Raw genomic sequence first — 14838 nt, 5'->3', positions numbered from 1 at the left:
CAGCCAAGATACCCTTCAACAGATGAATGGCTAAAGAAACAGTGGTACATATACACAATGGAATATTATGCAGCTGTAAGGAGAGATGAAGTCATGAAATTTTCCTATACATGGATGTACATGGAATCTATTATGCTGAGTGAAATAAGTCAGAGAGAGAGAGAGAGAGAGAGAGAGAGAGATATGCAGAATGGTCTCACTCATGTATGGGTTTTAAGAAAAATGAAAGACATTCTTGCAATAATAACTTTCAGACCCAAAAGAGAAAAGAGCTGAAATTTACAGCTCACCTCATGAAGCTCACCACAAACAGGGATGAGTTTAGTTAGAGAAATAAGTACGTTTTGAACTATCCTAATATTGAGAATGTACGAGGGAAATAGAAAGCCTGTCTAGAGTACAGATGGGGGTTGGGTGGGGAGGAGGGAGATTTGGGACATTGGTGATGGGAATGTTGCACTGGTGATGGGTGGTGTTCTTTACATGACTGAAACCCAAACACAATCATGCATGTAATAAAGTTGTTTAAATAAAAAAAGAATCACAAAAGGATAGACAAAAAAAAAGAAATCTTCACATGATCTGCCTTCTCAGTGATTTTACTGGGTGTTTCTCTCTTGGGTAGTATCCTCTCATCATCCTTGTCAGGACACTTACATCATTGAATTTTCTGTCATCTCCTACTGTCTCATAAACTTGAGGACAGAAATAGGGTCTTGAGTTCACATGACTTACATAATGCCTGGCCAGAGGCAGAAGTTCAAAACAATGACATGCTCAGAGGAGAAGCTCAAGTAATAGTCACTGTTTTAATGAATGAATGCATCAAAGAATGATTAAATGAATAAAGTTAGGTGATGTCGGAACACAATCAATGGTCTTGGTTGTGCTTTGGATTTCTTCCCCATCATTCATATTGTTCCCCTTCTTTGAGAAAAGACTTCTGTTCAGCTACTGATTCCTGAGAGATCTTCTTTGAGTGATTTTCAAGGTATGAGCATCAGGTGTTTATTGAACTAGCCCCTTTCACTGTTGTAGCTGTTGCTTGAAAGAAGTGGAAGACAGGGCAGGTTTCAACTCATAGCAGTCTTCCTACTGTGACTCTTTCATTTTAAGCCAATTGACAAATGCATATTGACTTTTCTCAGCACACGTTCACCAACTGCATTTGACCTAAAAAATCTTTACAATCACCCTTTGATTAGATTTCCACTGTTTTCCCCACCCACATATTTGGAAACTAAGTTATATAATGTGCAGGAGGTCAAGCCAGGCAAGTGACACAAATTATTTTTGAACTCGAAGTCACTAGATTTGCAGTCTGTGGCAGGCTGCTGTTCTCCCAGCTGCCTCAGAGGTCTCAGTTCATTATCTCCTGTCAGTAAGGAATGAGTGGGATAAAATGTCTCCAAAATTTGGGTTCCTATTGCTATATTGAAAACAAATACCAGCTCTTTATAACTCCTCGTTTATTAGCCAAGCCAGCTTGCTGAGTGACTTAGAAAACTTCTGGTGCCAGATGTTGCATTAACAGTGGGCATAGATAGGAAAAAGGGGGATTAGTTTATTGTAAACCTGGATTTTTCTCTCTATTTGAATGCCTAGGCTCATCTTCCAAAACACATGGTCACCTCCTGAGTACTTTTAGAATGGTGAATTCTTTTTTCTAGATTACCTTGAATTCATTTTTCGCATCTATCCTGAAAGTCTTCCAAGTAGGGAGAAGGTCTTCCTTTAGCAGTTAGTAGGAAGTTTGGAACTACACATATTTAGGGGCAGGAAGCCAATTGATTTCATTTTGTACATCATATTCTTCCCAGGGGCTTAAGGTTTTATAGTGGACAGGGATATTTTTTTAATTATCTTTATTCAAACACCGTGGTTACAAATATGATGTAGTTGTATGATTTCAGTCAAATAAAGAGCACCCCACTTCACCAGTCAACATTCCCACCACCAATGTCCCAAATCTCCCTCCTCCCCATCCCACCCACACCTGTGCTTGAAACAGGCTTCTACTTCCCTCATTAGGATAGTTCTCAATGTAGTTATTTCTCTAACTGCACTTATCACTCTTTGTGGTGAGCTTCATGTCATGAGCTTCACCTTCTAGCCCTCATCTTTTGTCTCTGAGAATTATTGCAAAAACATCTTTCATTTTTCTTAAAACCCATGGATGAGTGAGACTATTCTGCGTCTTTCTCCCTCTGACTTATTTCACTCAGCAGTGGACAGGGATTCTAAAAGAATGTGCTAAATATTCTTTACAGCAGGGAAGGAAGGAGTCAAAGCTGAGGTTGAAGGCTCTTAGAGAAATTGTCATATCATATCAATATTTATTCCTCAGTTTTCTCAAGATAGTATTTGTCTCTAGATCAAAATGCATCTTCTATTCAAAAACTGAAACCCAACTACAATCATGTTTGTAAGTTTGTAATAATGGTGCTTAAATAAACATATTATTATAAAAATAATAATAAAAATCACCTGTAAGATCCCTATAAAAAAGGAAATATCAAAAATAAATGTTGTGGAAATCATGTGAATGGACATGAGAGAAGTAGTAAGGTTACCCATCAGACTCAGACCCAATCTTCAGCACTTCAATATTTTCTTCCAGGTAGCAATGCCTAATACAAGCCTGGCTGAGCAGTATCTCAGTGCAAAAATATGGCCTCCGAAAAAGCAAACACATAACAACATAAAAGAAGTCATTGGTCAACAGCACATTCTTTAAGATAGAAAATACCTACCTTCTCTCTCTGGCATCTACAATAGAGGAAACTAAAGGCAGAAACCACTCATGGCCCTTAATGATTCTGTACATAGCAAGAATTTTGTCTAGCTATAGGCAATAAACTTTCCTTCTATGGAGAATGCCTTTTCAGAGCAATGGTTTTCTATTCATATCTATCTTTCTAAACCTTCTACAGAGCCTATTATTTATTAAATGGTCAACAAATAATTTTGGATTGTATTTACAAACAAAATATCTTTTAGTTGACTAAAATGGAGTCTCTTAAGTTTTTATATTGGGTTTTCTAAATGTGGGTATATTTTAAAAATCTTTGGAAATTATTTTTTACTGATTATTTTGAATGTATCTCCTCTGAGATTATCCTTTTCCTCAAGAAAATCAATTAGATGGTACATGCAAATGACTTCAATATCTCTATAGATAAATACCATAGTTAAGATATTGTATCATTATTGCTATTCTTGTTTTATAAGGAACCATCACAGAGTATTTTGCTTTATTTGTTTTATTATTTATTTATTTTATTATAGGACCATGCTTTATTAATTTAATTTAATTTAATTTTGTTTCTTTATTAGTTTTGGGATCACATCCAGTGATGCTCAAAGTTTACTCCTGGTTCTTCCTTGATTTTCATCTTAATTGGACTGCATATCTTCGTTCACCTAAGATAACTATTTTATTTCTATTGTTCATAAGTAATTATTAATAAAATCTCCTCACCCTTTTTCTCTTACATGTCCCAGATTTAACAACCATTAACAGTGTTGCATAGCTCCTAGTGATGTTGGTGCTTCAATCCCAGTTGTTTTTTAACCAGAGTCTTTCAATTGACAAAGTGGTCTGTGGGTCCCTTAACCTGTTCTCTAACTACATGCCCTAGAGACAACCACAAAACAATTATGAGTTTATTTGATTCTCCAATGGTCCTTGAGACCAATTGTCACCCCTCCCTCTCAGTGTCCAAAAGATTTAATAGATTCTTGAGAATATGAGGGTGGTAGAGGCTTTACCAAATGCCTATTCTTTTGGCTAGAATTGACCAACCTTGCCCTAGTCATTAAATCTCCAAGCACTCTATCATGAACACTCATTAAAGGCATGTACCCCAGTTCTATTTCTCTCTGTACCTATTCTCTGTCTTTATATATATATATATATATATATATATATATATATATATATATATATATATATATATCCATACCTTTTACTCCTCTGTTCTCCCTTAGTGGCCTTTCCGGCATACCATGAATTTCCTTTAGACTTGTAAGTAATAAACTTCTCATTTTTAATTTTTCTTCTGATCTTCTATTGAATTACAACTCACTAGCTGGCACCCTGTGATTCATCAATATGTTAATTTAACAGCAACAATGAGTTATATAGTTAATATAAATCTCATGGATGCAGAAATCTGAGGTAGTGGTTTCAGACAGTGACCACAACCTGATAATGATTACATTTTCCAACTCTAATCTCAGAATGGTGAATCTTACCATCTAAAACAGCTCCTTGTCTTTTCATCCAAATACTCTTCTCTTCTTGCATGATCTTAGTTCTTCCCTTAGTCATTTGAAATTATAGCAGCATTTTTACCCTCCTCATAATACCAATCTGTACATCAAATCTAATTTGTGTGTACTTGTCATTTTTTTCTAGAGACATATAACTTCTGCACATATAAATCCATACAATTTTTTAAACTTACAACACTATATAATCCATGATTGGTTGAATAATTGAAGTAAACAACATCATGAATACTAAAGTGGCAAATAATTATTAGAAGTCTTTTTGTTCATATGTTCCATCTGTTAGAAAAAAATCAACTTGTTGATATTCATTTAGACTGAGTTACAGAAGTTTTCCAGGTGAAAAAAAATAATAAAAATAAAAATAAAACTAGAAGTATTACTCTGCTATAGAAACTGTGGATCTCTTATACCAAGATGAGTAAGTGGGTTACTTTTTTCTTTAATATCCCACACCCCCCCCAAGGGAAAATAAAGTGGACTATTGTTTTCAGAGGCTTGTCTTTGAAACATATGTTAATGCCATGAAACAAGGTGAACTATTCTTCCTGTCTAAACTGTTAATATCTTTGCTTTTTCTCAAGAAAAACTGCTATTATCACCACTAACTTTGATGGGAGATCAATTTTTCCACCACCCCCCTTTATGATGAAAGTAATTGAGAGTAAAAGACAGAGATAAACTCCTTACATCAAAGTCATTTAGAAGTAGAATCCATAGCCAATGGAATGATTATTTTAAGTGCTGGTAATATTGGTTACAGAATGCCCAGATAAAGCATTACTTCTGATGTCTCCTTAAGTGTTAATGAGTGGGCATGTTTTTGAAATAAATTAACATTTAAATCAATAGACTGAGTAAGCAGATCTCTTTCTGGAAGGCTTTATCTAATACATTAAAGGGCCTAAATACAGCAACAAAGGACAAAGTTGTTTTCTGGTTGAGCTGGAATATCTAACTTCCTCTGTCCTCTCCTATTGGCTCTTAGCCTTTTGGATTTGAACTAGAACTTTACACTTCCTGGCTGTCCTTTTAAACATCTTTTGAACCAGAATTTCATGACCAGTTTCCCAGGTCATGCAGTATACTAATGGAAGCTGGTGAATTCTGCACCATAAACTCTTCCTATATAAGTAAATATTGCCTCTTCCTATGTAACTGAATATTGCCTATTGTTTCTCAGAAATACCCTGACTTCAAAAGTATTGGTTGAACAATATTCAATTTATGAGAAAAAGATAGATGATATTTTTTAATAAACTCTAGTATCTTTGAATCACTCTAGTAGAGGTTGTTATGAGTTCTAGTATAAAATGTCTATCTTTGTCCCTTATAACTTTTTTGAGTCTAAAGTTTGAGTCATCTGATATTAATATGCCACTCAAGCTTCCTGGATAAACAAAAGCTCAGAAACTTACAGACTCAAAACCAGCCTTAAAAGAAAAACTGAAAGGTCTACTATAAGACAAGGCAGATCTGGGGGCCAGTGAGGTGGTGCTAGAGGTAAGGTGTCTGCCTTGCAAGCGCTAGCCAAGGAAGGACCACAGTTCAATCCCCCTGCGTCCCATATGGTCCCCCCAAGCCAGGGGCAATTTCTGAGCGCTTAGCCAGGAGTAACCCCTGAGCATCAAACGGATGTGCCCCCTCCCAAAAAAAAAGACAAGGCAGATCAACAGACACACCAAACTTCTACACAAAGATGACACTAAATCCCATGACAATTATCTCTCTTAATGTCAATGGACTAAATGCACCTGTTAAGAAACACAGAGTGACAAAATGGATCAAAAAGCTAAACCCAACATTTTTCTGCCTACAAGAAACAAATCTGAATAGTCAGAACAAACATAGACTCAATTTCAAAGACTGTTATGAGTTCTAAAAGAACAGTTTAAATCTTATAGTTCCCTGTAATGGACCGTATATTCTTTTGTATTAGTTTGTTTTTTATAAAGATGGAGCTCACACATGGAAGTACACAGTTTATGATTGACTCTGATATCATAGTTTACTCCTACCAATTTGAGAATCTTATGGGATACCATGGATTGATTAAATCCCATAGAGAGTGCTGGAGATTGAACATGCATTTGTCACATTCAAGGCAAGCATAAGCATACTACCTGCTGTACTATCACTCCTGACCCAAATTAATTTGCTTTAAAGTATGATAGCAGCCCAGAGAGATAGTATAAGGGTTTAAAGTGTTTGCCTTGCATGAGACTGATCCAGGTTTGATTCCTTGGACTTCAAATGGGTCCTGAACACTACTAGTACTGATCCCTGAGCATAGAGATAGGAGTAAACTGCGAGTACCACCAGGTTAAACCCTAAAACACTAGGTAAAACCATGGACACATACTTCTCCCTGAACATTATCTGAATCACAGATATGAAAGGTATTCTAACATTAAGAGAAATGTTCTGAAGTAGGCAGAAAAGATAGCTGGTTACTACAAAGACACCCCCTGCCCAACAACAGCATCATCAAAACTAAAACAAAATTATAGTCCAAATTATAGTTTGCTTTACTGTTCAAAATGTTAGTGATAGAAAGAGTATCTGTTTTTCCTAATTAAATAGTTCTGTGGCCAAGAAGTAGTTGGAGGGAAAGTTCATTATAATATGTGATTCTTGTCAACAGTGTTTTTAGTCACCAAAAAGTCCATGGTATTTACTACTGCTCTGGAGTTCCCCTCAAGGTACCACCTTTTGGATGGAATTCTTATCACTTAGATATTGATTTGACCAAAATAATAAAATAAATATACTTTCAAGATACTTTATATTACAGGATGTTCTTGATGAGGATATATAATACCACAGTGTCTCTCCTGTCTTCCCCTGTCCCCTCCTGTCTTCTCTCCTCTACAATTTTTCTCCTCTCCTCTCCTTGCCTCTCCATTCTCCTCCCATTTCTTTTCTTTATTTTGTTTTTCTTTCTTTTTTCTTTTCCCTTTCTTTTCTTTACTAAAATCTTCTTTTCTTTCTTTTCTCTCTCTTCCACTTTCCTCCCTATCTCCTCCCTTTCCTTCCTTAGAGGTTTTGCCCACACCCAGCTATGCTCAGAATCTATTTCTATTTCTATAGAAAATAGAGAGAGAGAGGAATCTCTCTCCTCAAGAGAACTGGGGAGCCATCTGTAGTTCTTAGGACCAAAGCAGAGTCAGCTGTGTGCAAATCAAGTTCTTTACCTGCTGTACTATTTCTCTGAGTCTGATCCTCTTTAAAACAAATTGGCATGGACAAATCATATACAGTTGGCAGCTCTAGAATACAATCTGCCTACCTGCTAAACAAAAACCAATGCCAGATCTTGGTTGAGCTAAGAGGTACACTATATTAAAAAATGAACATTTTCTCTAATCTGTTGTTCTGATATACAGGATTCTTGTTCAAAAGTTGAAGTCATTAATAATGATATGCTCGCTATATAAAAATTTTAAGTATGTGGGAAGATGAAGATTATTTGTAACTATTTTGGTTTTACTAATTCAGAATTTTTGCCCTTTACTTCTGATAACAACATTTAAATTTTACCTTAAAATTATTTAAATTTACTTTAAATTTTTTTCTTTTTTTCAATATTTATATAAGATAAAGCTAAGTCTCAATCCAGAGATAATTGCCTTTCTTAACCAGAACTAACTTTGAGGTATTCTATTTTCTTTCTAAACTAGCTGTCCTATATTGAACATATGATCAAATTGTACTAATGAGATGGTTTCTGTGACCAGCATTTGAAAAAAATATGCACTCTACCCATTGATTATTGAACTAGCTTTGTGCTAATGTAGAGGAACATCACTTAAAAATGAGGATTAAAACATGAACAAGAACATATGAAGAACAGAGAAAGGCCTAATCCTCATGACATTGTTTAAGTCTCAGACAAAGCTACTTACATATATTTACTTATAAATTTCTTCACTTGACTTCCCATTTGAAAACCCAAGACATCTGTGAAATTTCATAAGCAATTTTGAAATAACTTCTATCTTGGATTAACCATTGTGAATTACTGGTGGGGTTAGTAAAATGGGGTTAACGAAATTAAGTGATGACATAAACTTTATTTATTTTAGCCTCTATCATGTGAATAAATATCTATATTTTTAATCAAAAATATTTTAAATTGGCTTCTACACCTCTGATATTCTCAGTTCTAAATATTTCTTCATGCTGTAGTCAGATTATTTCAAAATGCAAATCTGATTATGTCATTAGCTCTTCAGTGCCACCTCAAAACTTGTAGGACAAGTCCAAACACTTTAACATATTAACAAGGCCCTTTTGTTCTAATTTATTTTTATCTTACCATCTGCTACAGTTCCAGGTTCTCACCTACCATCTGCCCCACCTTGCTTCTTTTTTGCCCAAAAACTTTCCTCTTGATTCTAAAAATGCTACTACATTCTCTGACCCCTTACTATGAGTTTACATGCTCACACATCACACCACTTTGACAATGGAACATGCAAGCATAACATATTAATTATATTAAGTAATGTATTCAGGAAGAAATAATTATTGTCACATTTAACCTTGTACTTAATGCACATATATGCCCATATATATTTGAGATAATCAGTTTGGAGCCAATTTTTCAGATCTTCTAGTCTGACTTATTGTATTGTCTCCTTGTGTTTCCTTAAGTAAGTTCCTTTTAAAGATCATTGTAAAGGAGTTCATTTTTGAGTTTCAGCAGCAAAAGATACAAATGCATTTTTTCCCTCTCCGTGAGAGGGCATGATTTTAAATGAGTGTGATCACTTTCCATGTTTTTCTGTGTACTCTTTAAGGCGGAGACATTATGAATCAGAATAGTGGGAGTATAAAATCAAGGGGATACATTTCTCTGGAGAAGGACTTATGAACAGAAAGCCCTCTCTGTTATAGTCTATCTAAATCCAGTGTGTTTAGAATCAGAAAATGACCCTGTCCTCTAGTTCTCTTCTTTATTTTTTTCCTGATGTCCAATTGGATGTAATCGGGGGCTGCCAATCTCTCTCTGGTTGCGTGAGAGAGGATAGATAAATCAGATATAGCAATTGATAGAACCGTTACCCCAAAACATGTTTCTGTGTCTTCAGTTCTAAAACATGCAAATATGTTCTTTTAGAAAATGAATACTTACAGATAATTTTAAATGAAGGATATTGGGGTGGAATCATTCTTGATTTAGGGTGGGATTAACTCTAATCACAGAGTGCTACTTTGAAAAATAGCAGGCAAAGAAAGATTTGTGACAGAAACACACATTAGAAGATCTCATTAAGAGGAGTTGGGAGATTGGAATTTTGTTTCCATAAACTATGGAAAACCTGCAGCACTAAAAGCTGAAGGACAGATTCCTCCCTAAATTCTTTCAACAAAGTGTGATACTCTCAAAATTTTTATTTTGAACTTCTGATTTTCTAAAGTTATCTTGTTTGAGTCCCATATTTGTAATTACATTATTATAAATGATAACAATTATCTTGTAGATTAATGCAAAACATGAAACAAATCAACCTCTATCCTGATTTACTCCTGAAGTGGAAAATCCTGACCTAGCCCATTACAATATAAATATTCTAATCCTCAATTAATACTGTGTAATTGTAAATATATACTATTACTTAGAGCCCTGAAGCTAATAAAGTGAATGTTTAGTTAGATCTATGAATTTCTAATGAAAATTAATTTTTTTTGTTTCTGATATTGGGTCATACCCATTGGTGCTGAGAGCATCCCTTGGAAGGATCACAGGAACATATGGGATTCCAGGAATCAAACTTGAGTTAGGAAGCAAGCACTTTATCTATTATACTCACAGTAGTTTCAATAATGAGAATTTTTGAGTAAGGACTTAAGAATTCTGATCCCTTCATGAATCTTAGCCATGGTTTGCTCACTGAGACTGCATGAAACAATTAGCTCTAGGAGATATGTTTTTTGCTTATCTAGTTGTAAAGATGTGACTCAAATCCTACCTCATCCCCAAATGGATATAAAATAATTTTAGTTCAAATTAATGACTCCCTTTTAAAATTTTATGAATCTCTTCAAATTGAGGGGGGAAAAAAAGTGGATGGTACCAGAGGCAAAGCAGTCTCATAAGCATTGTGTGGAAATTTAAAAAATGGTAAGACCTAAATACCTACCCAAAGTCAATGACAATAGAATCAAGACCCAAACTACAACAATCTATATACAAAAGGTACCTGTTACACTAGCAGTCCAGGGACCTTAAGTCCCTGGGAGGTATGGGATTCATGCTGGGAACAGTGGTGGAGGGAGGTCAATTCTGGTGGTGGGAATTGCCCTAATTCACTGTCACTATGTACCTTAAATATAACTGTGAAAGACTTGTAATTCAAATTGGTCTCAATAAAACTTACAAAAAAATTATGAACCAGCAAATATTATCTCTCATTTGGAACTTACATATTACATTGTGAGTCTATTGTGCTAAGCAACAATATATTTTAAAATTTTGAGTTCTTAGTTCAATGCAAAAATATTCTTAGGTGTAAGAATATTAGGTTCAATACCTAATACTAAGGAATTTCTCAGTAAGCGATGAAAGAAATTTGATTATTAGATATTGACACAGACTATCAGAGAATTATATATTTCCCAGTCCTATGTGATCTTCTTGCTAACAAACTTTGCCAGCTCTTCGTTAAAACAGTCTAAATTTAATTAAAATAGTGGCAATGCTTCCTGAGATGGATATAAGGATACTGAGGAGTGGAAAAGCTTTTCTTCCTCTGATAAGTAAAGGTTAGTTTATTACCACAGGAGAAGGTTTCTTTGTAGTGGAAAATAAGTCAGTCAAGTTTCTAAGATAATCTTAATCAGTCAGAGATGAGGATAGAAAATTAAAAAAAAAAGCCTAATAAAAATATGAGTTTATAATCTAGTTTTAGAATAGTTTTAGAATAGTGAAGACTTTTTTTCCAAGGATATAAATATATATGTATATATACATTTACCATATATGTATATATCATAGATCCTTAATATAAATGTATGTATATATTATACATCTTATGATATATGTTTTATATGTATTTTAGTTGAAAACAAATGTCTTTGAAATACTATATATATCTTTGTGCAGCAGTTTGTAAAAATCAATAGCTGATAATAAAGAACTTTATTGCTCCAATGAGTGGTATTAATCTATACAATCATTACACAAATAGAAGGCTAATTTACTATATTTTGTTATAATTATCATAGTATATATTTATATGTCATATGTATGTGATAATTATGACAAAATATATATACATGGATTTCAAATTGTTTTAGAAAATTGTGCATTGCTATGTTTAACAAATCCTCAAGGTGGGGCTACGGTGGCAAATTTATGTTCAAAGTTCTAACCTACAAGTAGTTTGTCTTAAAGTGAGGGCTATCGACAACTTAAATAAAAACTAACAAAAACATCCCCCTGGACTCAAGGCCTGGCCTGAGTGCCACCTCGGGTGGTCTGCTGTGGATTCCAGGTGGACTTTATTAGGGGTCTCCAGACTTCCCTCCCTCCCTACTCTAGGGAGGAGAAGCAAAAGGAGGGGCCGGGCAGATAGCTGGCTTCTGATGCCTTGATCCCCAATAAGTATGAGTCAATCATATTCTGGTACTGTGAGAGGGGAAAGGGTTTATTAAAAAAAATAAAGAAGGGAAGCACCAGAGTGATAGTTTTGAGGCAGGGATTGGATGTGAAAATCAGATCTTTGAGTTATCTAGGTTCAGAGGTCATTGGCGATTATTGCTATCTATTTTTAACATACCTGCAAAACAATGTTCAGAGGCTAAGCTGGGTTCAGTGCTTGAGGAACCATGCAGTGCTGAGATTTTAGCCTGGTCCCCCAACATGAAAAGCTTGTACTCCAGCTCTTTAAACTATCTCTCAAATTAACCCATGAAATTTTCAACGTGTGTGTGTGTGTGTGTGTGTGTGTGTGTGTGTGTGTGTGTGTGTGTCTGGGGCCATACTCTATGGTACTCAGGCCTTACTCCTAATTCTGTGCTTGAAAGTCTTGGGCAACAATATTCAGTGACACAAATTGAAGCAGAGTTGACCATGTGCAAGACAAGTGTCTTAACCTCTAGACTATAAATCAGGCCTCTCTACTTAAAATTTTAAGCAGGTGATTAATATAGCACTACTTAGATTCTTTTTGATATACAGACAAATGCCCCTAATCAGACCAAATCCTAAGGTGTAATTAATTTTTTCAACATAAGATTTTATCTGTTTAAATGATATGCTAAAAAATCTAGAATAGAAGCTGGAAGGATAGGAAGGATTGTTCTTCATTTGGCAGACTACATGTAACACATACATATATGCCTTCAGTGTATAGAGAAATCAGTATGGAGTTCCTTTGGATAATTGAAAATGTCATTACCATATGATGCATTATTACTTTTGAGCAATTGACTTTATTGATATTTTACCTGCAAGTAAAATAAAACAAAGAACTGATTGTTTCTCTCTTTATAGACAAATAATGTGGAGAATAATGCATAAAAATAATCAATTGAAATGTTCTTCTCTTTTTTTCTCTAAACCTCTCTGGGCTCAGATAGGCTGGACACACTTCGATGAAGCAGGGATGAAGTCTCGTGAATAGAGTAGCCAGCTGTTGATTTAAGTGGAGGGGAAGTGCCAATTTGCTCTTGGCCTTTCAGTCTGGAAAGCCAAATTACTCAGGGACCAAGCAATTGTATTCCATGCATGGTTTGCTGCTAATTGTTCAACAGAAGAGGACCACAGCACCTGGTGCCTATTTACAATCCATGCTAGAGAGTACCAGATAATATCGCACATTTGGGATGAACATGTTTTTTAACCTCTGTGGTCTTTGCCAGTCAGATGTTTTCATTTTTACACTCTCTTCTGAAACCTACATCAAATTCTAACCTGCACATGAAATCTAGATTAAATTTCTTTAATGCTGTCTCCTTATCTACCAGCCTTAGAAAAGCATCCTAAGTACTTCATTTTTCTCTTATTTTTACTATACGTTGCTCATTTGATTTATATAGACATATCTGATAATAAATTACCTTCAGAATTAGAGTTAAGATGATATAAAATGTATTTTAAATTTCATAACTAACAAAGTATATGTTATATATTCTTAAGATATATGAAATTTGTAAAAATTTTAGATCTGGGCCCGGAGAGATAGCACAGCGGCGTTTGCCTTGCAAGCAGCCGATCCAGGACCAAAGGTGGTTGGTTCGAATCCCGGTGTCCCATATGGTCCCCCGTGCCTGCCAGGAGCTATTTCTGAGCAGACAGCCAGGAGTAACCCCTGAGCACCGCCGGGTGTGACCCAAAAACCAAAAAAAAAATTTTAGATCTCTGGACTAAATTTATATACAATTACATGAGTAGTGTTTTGTGTTTTGTTTCTAGGGTCCTCAAATAAATAAATATTCTACTTAGGTTTTGAACAAAAGAGGTGAAACAAAGGAATAATAAATGGAGACAACATTTAACCCATAAAATCAATTCACATTCACAACAGTCTGAAATGAGACCTTAGATTCCTAAAACATGCCACATGAATCTCTGAGTCTCTTACAGTACTGGATGTAGATGAGATACTGCTCTGCAAAAGAAGCAGAGGGAACATGCCAAGGGAAAGTTGACGTAGTAATATGGTGGACCAGACTACCCTAGACACTTTATTTTTCATTTATGCCCAGACTTCTGGGATAAGAATGTCAAGAAGCAGAGGCCAAGAATCTCAACTTAAATAAAAATCATCAGTAGTTAGAAAGAATTCTGTCTTACCATTTGGTAATTGTAGTTAACTGGTTTAAACTGTCATGTAAGTCATGAATAGGAAGAACATTGTCATTATTGATTCAAAAATAAACAGAAAAGGGTAAGATAAAAGAAAAAAGTATGAATTTTAGAAAAATAGAGACATTTCTACAGGATACTATCTAATAGTAAATAATCTGTTTTTCTAAAGCAATGTATTGGTTATATAAGTCTAATATTTCCTTACATTCCTATGCTTTACAAGAAAGAACCTTGAACACAGCAAGAGAAATAAAATGAGAAAAAAATGGATTTGTTACTATAATTTTTAATCTTGGGATTTTTAATATAGATTGATACAGAAATTATGTTTTCCATCTTGATTTGATATAGACAATTATAGTCAATGATTTAGAGACTCCCTGAGAATTTTATCTCATTCCTTAGTGACTCTTTTGACATGTAAATAATGTAAGTGATCCTAGGGAGTATCATATTTGAATCTGTGGCAATTTTATCATCTCTGCTTTTTATACCTCTTTGGAATCTTATAGGGATGATTCTGAATCTTCTATTTTCTGTAATTTTTAGGGGTTTCTTTGGATACACGGAGCTGAAATGATATTTACTGTTTACTGGGAATTGATGTTGTGAGATTATTTTAAGCTTGATATTTATTTCCCATGAATTTAAAAAAAATGAAATTAGTTTAAGTTGGATTGAAATTTTGAAAGCTGCCTACAAGCTCTTCTGACTTGCTCAATAGAAAA

Source organism: Suncus etruscus, chromosome 3, assembly GCF_024139225.1.
Source record: "Suncus etruscus isolate mSunEtr1 chromosome 3, mSunEtr1.pri.cur, whole genome shotgun sequence".
In the NCBI taxonomy this organism is placed as follows: Eukaryota; Metazoa; Chordata; class Mammalia; order Eulipotyphla; family Soricidae; genus Suncus; species Suncus etruscus.
The sequence above is the reverse complement of the archived record's forward strand: the minus strand, read 5'-3'. Positions refer to the sequence as shown.